We start from the raw sequence: 8,364 nt of genomic DNA on the forward strand, positions 1-8,364 counted from the left end.
GAAATCCACAGAGAAACCACAAACGGAACTGTAGTAATGCCTCTGCAATCAAAACAGCTTTGTGTACATCTGCATGCCTGGGGGCAGGTAAATTAGAGTATCTAGGGCTGGAAGGATGAAAGAGAAATCAAGTCCAGACAGCAGCTAGCCATGTTAGCACTGCTGAAACTTGTAAGCCACACAAAACATGGTACATTAGCTTAGGTTGCCTTGTGGTTACTCAGCTTTACAGCATTCAGGCTCAGCTGACCAGGTCAAAGCACGGAGGAGACATGTCTGCACTTGACGCACCTTCCATGTGAAAGGTAAATTCAAACACAAACCTTCAGAAACGTGTAGCTACAAATGGAAAGAAGAAGGGCAGCCTGTTCTTCTGGTCTTCTTTTGCTTTTCATCTAACTTACTCTTCAAACTTCACCTTTGCAAGCTAATAAATGCACCAGATACTGCAGCAGCGCTTTAGGGATTGCTTGCTGGGATCAAGGCAGACGAAAGTCCAAGTCTCTTTCCTAAATCACTCTCCAGATCAAGCTCGTTTAACTGAAATGCAAAGGCATACACAGCCACTAAGAACGAGGAGTCAAAGGCAAACGACAGTGTTTACACTCTCCTCTCACATATCATCAGCGACAGAAACTGCTGTACCTCAACCACAACTAGTCAAACAGGACAGACATTTCTTTGTAATGGACACAGCAGTAACACAGTCTGTGTGAGAGTGACTGCACCCCTGAGTATCATCCTGACTGCATGGGAAATCTGCTCATGAACCCCTTATGAATTATGTTCGCAACCATCTGTGTTAGACCAAAATTTTATTTAATTTGAAGGACATATTTATCCTCCACAACCTCCATCTTTGTCCAAAATTCCACGTCTCACAGCAGGGCTAATGGCAGAGCACAACCAACCTCTAGAGGCAGTCAATTTACATAGTATTTCCAGGCCAGCGTGCCATGAGCCAAAGAGGGTCACAATCAGAACCAAAGCCAGCTCAGCAGGCAGACGCCCTAGAAGAGAACTGAGCAGAAACCTAAGACGTGTTTGCTTCTCTCTTCATCTAAGGAGCTCATTTTTTTTACATCCTTTCCACACCTATAACCCAACAAAATGTAGGGATTACAGTATTGCCTGAATGTACAAGTTTTTCAAGCTTTTAAAGGCCATAAAGGCTCAGAACATGTTAAAGTCATAATTATGTTACTTCCAAAACCCTGGCTCATGTGGACTTGCATGATGTACCCAAGCAATGCTCACAGGGGACAAGCTTTTTTCAGTTTCCTGACTCCAAATAGGAGATCTCATGTATGCAATTATATCAGTGAAAATCCTACTTCTGATTTGTGGGAACTCTTCCACTTTCAGTTTCATTAAATTATTGTCATATTCTGATCACAATGAGGAAACACAGTTAAGGCATTCCAGCTGATTGATGGAAGGAGGGGGAGCTCATGCTGGGGAGTTCTGACTGGCATTATTTTGAAGTTAATGTTGTTTTTTTTCCCGACTCATTGTATTACAACAATGACATTCACTTAGAAGGGAAGGAGCAGTTTTATTACGTTGATTTCCGACAACAGAAAGAGTAGAGGCCACACAAAAGGCTGAGGCTGCAAGAGACACATATCAAAATGCCTTTAAATACATCTAAAAATCCTTTGCTATTTGTTCAACTTCACTCTGAAGACAAGTGTAGATCAGAGCCATATTAGCCTCATCTCATGCAGGGACACAGTCAAAGAGGACAGAAAGCATGACCTCTAGGAATACTTACACCTTCCCCAGTGTACCTGCGTGACTTTGTTTGTTTGAAGTTCTTTCTACCCCTACAAATAAATGCTTTGATTAAAGGAACCAGTCCCAAGCAAATTTCTTCAAGAAGGATGATCAAAACAATGGTTATTTTATCAACAAAGTATCTGCATAAATGCACACAAGATCAACAAAGACTAGTGTGAAGGTTGCTTGATAACCTGTGTGAGAAAGCTGGGTCCTCTCCCCGAGCAAGCATTAATTTGTATCATAATTCCCAAGGTGTCAGGCTGGGGTGGTACCAGCCTGTTCTGTGTCTTGTGTCTTCAGTAACCTGTTCCCAGAAGGCTCCCCACAGGTGGATCAGAGATAACAGTCAGCTAAGTTTGAAGGACCACAGTAAAGGCAAGACGGAAATAAACACTTCGTCTGTGATCTGTGCCTCAGCTTTCGCACGTGTGCTCAATGTATTTTGTAATTAAACTCCAGCTACATTACTCCAGACTTCATTACTCTGGGCTTTAATTTCAAATAGCAGCATCTACTCTGCCTGCACTTCAGCAGGGGCATTGCCTTGTAGCCACAAATACACGAGCACACAAACACACCACTACTACTGCAAATCTACACCGTTCCCACACAAACACCACAGGTCCCCCATAGTGTGAGGAGACAAATCAAGCTAGACCAAAGGTCTTCCTTCCTCTTGGACAGAGCGCCCGAGAGACCCTTCCCTGCCGCAGCCAGGCCCCCCGCGCTGGGCCCCGGCGCTACCCGCCCCCCTCGCCGCCCGCGGCTCCCCCCGGCTGCCCCGCGCCTCGGGAGGGAGCGGCGCCCGCGCCGAGCTACACCCGGGCTGGCAGGGCTGGGGGCGCTCCCGGGCACGGCCTCGGCCCTGCCGCCTCCTACAGCCGGCGGCTGAGCTGCTGCTGCTGCCGCAGCCGAGTGAAAAGAAAAATCGAGCTTTCAACAAAAATCCTTTGCAATGCACTGAGGGGCGGAAGGGGGGGAGAGAAAAAGAAAAAAAAAAGAAAAAGAAAAAGAGAAAAAAGTAAAAAGAAAGACGAGAAGACGAGACTTCTGTTTGTTTTCACAATGCCACCGAGCCCCCGTGTGCTGGCAGGAGAGGCTGCCCGTGGGGCTGGAGGTGGCCGGGGCAGGGGCTCTGCCTCGCTCCGCCTGAGGGGCGCGGGCTGCGCCCGGGCGCTCACCGCGCCGCAGAGGCTGCTCTGTGAACTTGGTGCTCCTGTGAAATACTCTGCGGTAAACAGACTTCTTTAAGTACTCAAGCACCAACGAAAACTGTCTCTGTGAAAGCCTGGCCAGCTTTACAGCTGCCGCTCTTGGCTTCTCACCTTTTGGGCTTGGGCTTAACGCCGGCTGCCTGGCCCGGCTCTGGCGGCGCCGGGCGGCGTTTCACGCTCTGTGAGGCGCTGCTGAAACCCTTCGAGGGCTGAGAGGCGCGGGGGCTGCAGCTGCAGCAGCGCGCCCGCAGCCCGGGACTGCCTTTAACTCCTGGAAGACCCTTGAAACTTCTCCCCGTCACTGCACACGCTCTTTGTTCATGCGCTTATCACCAAGATAAAAGCTATTTTCGGCGCTTTTTCTGTCTGTCCGGGTTGGTTTGTCCCGTCGGTTCGGGGTGGCTGCGGCTCCCCCGCCGTGGCTCGGGGCTCCCCGCGGCCCCAGGCAGCGCCGGGAAGCGCCGGGGAAGGGAAAGGCGGCGCAGGAAGCGCCGGGCCGGGCCGGCAGGAAAACCGTGCGGAGCGCAGGAACGGCACGCAGGAAGGGGCCCGGGGGCCAGGGCAGCGGGAGCGGTCTCGGTGACCTCGAAAAGGCTCGGAGAGGAAGGGAGGGTCGCGTTCACCTCCGAACGTGCCCCTCGAGCCGCTGCCGGCCTGTCTGAGCGCTGCGAGCCGCCGTTCCCGGCCTGGGCCGTGTGTTCGGGGCTGCGGGCCGGCGGGTGTGACTGCGGGTGCCGCGGGAAAGAGCCCGTGCTCGAGTGCAGGAGTCGTCCTTCTTAAAAGAAATAAAATAACAATAAAAACCAACCGCGCTTAATTATATTCTGAAATACTAAGGTACTTTGAATCTTCAAACATCGAAATACTTTGAAAATACTCTGGAAAACTTTACATGTTTTAACTGGTTCTGGTTTCTATAGACAGAGTCTGCTTTTTGTCTGGAGCTTTAAAACGTTTTCTTTCTGTACCACCCAGCATACTTCCATAGCGTAGCTGCTGGGCTGAGTATTGTGTTTCCCCATTCTCGCCGATGTGGTGGGAAAAGGCTTTGCTCACTGAGCCTTTTATGTTAGTTCATCCTATTAAAGCGCCTTGCTTTGTTGTCCTCTGAACCCTCTTTAATGCCTCTGCATTTTTCAGCAAGTTTAGTGAAAAGAAAAACTTCACCCTGTATCATTAAATAGTCCCGACTAGAGGCACACTCACTGATGGACTATTTCAAGTTGAAAGATGCACTGTTCCTTCATTGTCACCTTAGTTGCTCAGACAAGTTCTCTCCCTCACACCTATGTTATTTATTAGAGGAATAAAATTCAAATATTTTTGCTTGGAAAATGGACAGTCTCTGAGATGAAGGTTAATCTGAAAGATTTCCTCAAACATTTGCAATATGACCTATAAAAACAGTAAGAGAGCTGATAAAATGCAAAATGGATTGAATTTCTGAGAACAGCAGAAAAAAAGAAAGTTTTTACACTTTTTGGAATAGATTTGTTGGCTGCCTTGAAGTAATGTCTCTGTGCCAACATAAAAGATTTGTTCAAAACGTGCGTGGATGATAGAACCCTGATCAGAGAGAGAAATACACACTAGCTGCAAGCAATCTCTTATCGTGTGCCTAAACCAGCAATAGAAGTGGGAGTTGTGATGGAAATAAACATGTAAAAGCGCCTGGTGTTTGGGAAATGGCTCACATGGATTCCTTGTGCAACAGGCATCGAAGTGGTCGCCAGATTAGCAGAAATCGTTAGACCATAGTTGTGTCTTGCCTGAAAGCAAGAAAGATAACAATGCGGGCTGTGGTGAGTTGTTTTTCAGTACTTCATCAGAACATTGTTTTCCAGCTAACATCTTGATCCTTCTTCCAAACATGAGGATAGGATTGCACATGTTGGTAGATTCTTTTTTTCCTTCCACCTTAGAGTAACTGATTCAGCAGCATCCAGCTCATCTAAGCACAAGGAAATACTGCAAGTAGCTTGGTAATAATTGACCTGGCAGACTCTCCCCCTTATTCAAAATGACACAGATACAAGCTCTTTGAATAGTACCACAAAATTCAAAGTATTCACTTGTAAACATCCCTGTGTGCCTATTATACATATCTCTGTGTGGGAGGGTTCATGAGACCTTGCCCAGAGTTGCTCAGAAAAGAATTACACATCTAAGGATAGAGTTCACAAGCAAAGATTCTCAAAATCCTCAGCTTTGTGTCTGCATTACCACAGAGGATTCCTTCATTTCAAGTGGAAAATATCACAGTGTAGCTCAACTCCCTCCCCTAGCAATCCCAAATTGTCCCTGAAACCTGTTCTACCATATACTCTCAATCACAATCTTGTGCCAAATACAATTTTTACATCATGAAAATTGTTATTGCACATTCTGTGTAATCATATAAATTCTATTTCTATTGCTTAAAGTAATTGACACCCTCACCTTCACATTATTCAGCTCTGGCTGCTCAGTATGGGCAAGGATCTGTCTGAGACCGTATTCCAGCAATTTACATCACTATCCTGCTAAGTCAGGAAGTCTTGGCTTATTCCAAGTATTTCTGTGTTAAAGAGAGCAAAAGTCCCTTTAGCAGGCAGCTCAGGTCAGGACCTGTAAGTGTCAGTCAGGTGGTTCACACCAGATGTTTCCCAGGTAGTGAAACAGTTTTCATCCACGATTTCACAAAGCCTGGCAGATAATTTTAACCCAGTATTTATTTGGTGATTTCTCTCTAGCCTGCATTTTCCAAATGTCCATTTGTTTTCAAAGCCATGCTTTTGGTATTTTAATCCCACTTTTAGCTGAGTAGAGCGATTCTGAATAAACACTGCAATTGCTACAGACACATCTTAATATTTAATGGGGTTTGGGTCACACACGTTTCTGACGAGCTGTTTTTATGTACAGTCATTGTACCGTGCACCTAAAAACGGGTCTTCCCCAAGCAATCATTCAGAAAAGCTCAAAATAAATATTGGCCTTTGTATCAGGTTTCCATTATACGGCTGCTACCCCAGGCTCAGTGGAAGGTTCACAGAGGGTTGACAGAGCTTTGTGAGCTCTGCTTTATTAGGACTTTTCCAAGCCGGATCATTCCTGGGTGTGGCTGATGGGATTTCCTGCCTCTTTGTCTCGCGAAGGTAGCACGGAAACTCCAAGTGCAAGGAAACACTTCCCGCTTTGCTGCCGTGTAGGGTTTTTCAGCCGAATACGGGATCTGGCAGTACCGAGCGGGCCTGGGGAGCTCCCACACAATGCTGTATTGTTTATGCACAAGTACCTGCTGCTGCTGCTGCTGCTGCTGCTGCTTTCATACATTTCAAACTTGTGACACACAAGGATTGTGTCATCCTGGTGCTGCAGGGGATATGGTCCTTAACACTGTCATTCTCTTCAGTGGTTCACATAAGTCTACACTAATTATGTTCCAAACTTACAAAAAAACTCAAACCAAATCAAACAAACAGACAAACAAAACCCCCCAAACACACCCAAATAATCTTTTGGATATTAGCGTCATTTTATTGGCTCCTTGGCTTTCAGATTTCTCTAGGCACTTCTAATTTTAAAAGAAAACGTGTACAAGTTACTGTGCCACGTGCTGCTCTTATAGCTCATGTGTGCGGAGTGGATTTAATTACTGTTAATTACCATGGAAAATTCTCTACATAGAATAATAGTTGAAGGGATATTTCATGACCCTATGCAATTCTTGCTGACTGTGTAAAATGAAATAGGCTTCCATCAGTGTAAATCAGATGATAGCTAATAAGCAAACTCTTTCCATCTGTAAATAGAAAGATTGGATTAGAAAAGTTTGTGAAAGCAAATTATAGGAACTCAATTTAGGTGGATTTTGTTTGGGGTTTCTTTGTTTGTTTCTTAAATCTTGACACTTTAGTTCTATTGAATTATTCTCATTTTCAAAAGAAAAAAAAAACAAAACTGAACATATGGGGAATTATTGAAATACAATAGATGTTTTCCTGGCAAGCTTGAGAACCTTGGGGAATTTCCAGCATTTCAGAGCTGAGCAGGTTACATAGCTCTAGTGCGCGTGCCCATGTTTTTGAATGCTTTGTCAGTTTGACCCTTTTTAGAACATCTGATAATGCCTCAGTCCATATAAAATGCAATCAGTATTGAGATCTTCTGGGCCAGATTAGGAATTAAGAAATATTACATTTGGGCAATCCCTGTATTTTTTAGGTGACAGGGTAAGATAAGGATGGATAACAGGATTTTCACACATTTCTGTTCCCTAGTTTTGGTCCTGACAGCCTGTGGTGTACAGCAAGCCCAAGGTTAGTTCCTGCCGAGTGGTCCATGGGGCATTCCAGCTGCAGCTCCTCTCTTGCTCAATAAGCACCCTGCTATACCTGGCTCTCACACTGGAATACCTGGGCAGGGAGTTGCCAAGGAAATAACAGACAGATTTCATGATAATTTTCTATCCCTGTTCTATTTCTTGCACTGGAAGAACAGCTAGGAAAAAGAATAAACATCAAAGGACCAGGTTGCTCTGAATAATTCAGGCTATTCTATTTCAGTTAGACATTCAGTATAAGGCACCTTTTCAGTTCTCAGTTCATTTTCTCTGCCTGTTAGTCACATGGCCATCCCCAGGACAAAGCTGCATGCCCTTTGCATGCACACAGAAGGCAGGCCAGGGCTTGGAAGGGTGTTTTCTACACTGCATCTCTGGCCTGACCTGCTGGTGTATGGGAATGCATGGCCATGGCTGAGGAGCTGCAGGGTTCACCCCCAGGGAGCAGGACAAAATGGCCTTTGCATTTCTCTCACAGCAGGAACCCTTACTGTTATTAATGTTATCATTTTATTACAGTTATTATTGCCGATCCGAATCTTGTCGACTTGCATGTGGAGTGTCTATGGAGGAAGCAGATTTCAGTCACCATGACCAGGAGTGTAGGAAATGCTTCCCCATGGCCCAGTGCCACACTTTGGGGTGTGCACATCTTCTATTGCGTGAATTACGTCGGGCTTCGAGTTCCCTCCCAGAACTGGACTCCCATCACACAGTCACCTCCATAAGGGAAACTGTCATTTTCCACAAAGGCCCACAGTGTTTAGATGAGATAAGCAAGGGATACAGAAATACCAGCAAAGGGAAGGGAAGTGACTCACCTGTGGGCTATCAGCTCCCAGTACAGAAACGATGTGGTAGTCACAAGGGGTTAGTGGCACCATGCTGTGATGACACAGCTCAGCCCTTGTCACAGGATCTCAGATGTGTGGGACAAACAACCTTAATGCCTGAAAGGCTTCACGAGCAGAAGGGCCCCAGACCCTCGGATAAAAACACCCCTAAAAATTCAGATGTCCCTGTGCATTGCCTCATCCCTGTACA

This window comes from Chamaea fasciata, unplaced genomic scaffold, assembly GCF_029207755.1.
Source record: "Chamaea fasciata isolate MVZ Bird 193981 ecotype frontalis unplaced genomic scaffold, bChaFas1.0.hap1 SCAF_10, whole genome shotgun sequence".
NCBI lineage: Eukaryota > Metazoa > Chordata > Aves > Passeriformes > Sylviidae > Chamaea > Chamaea fasciata.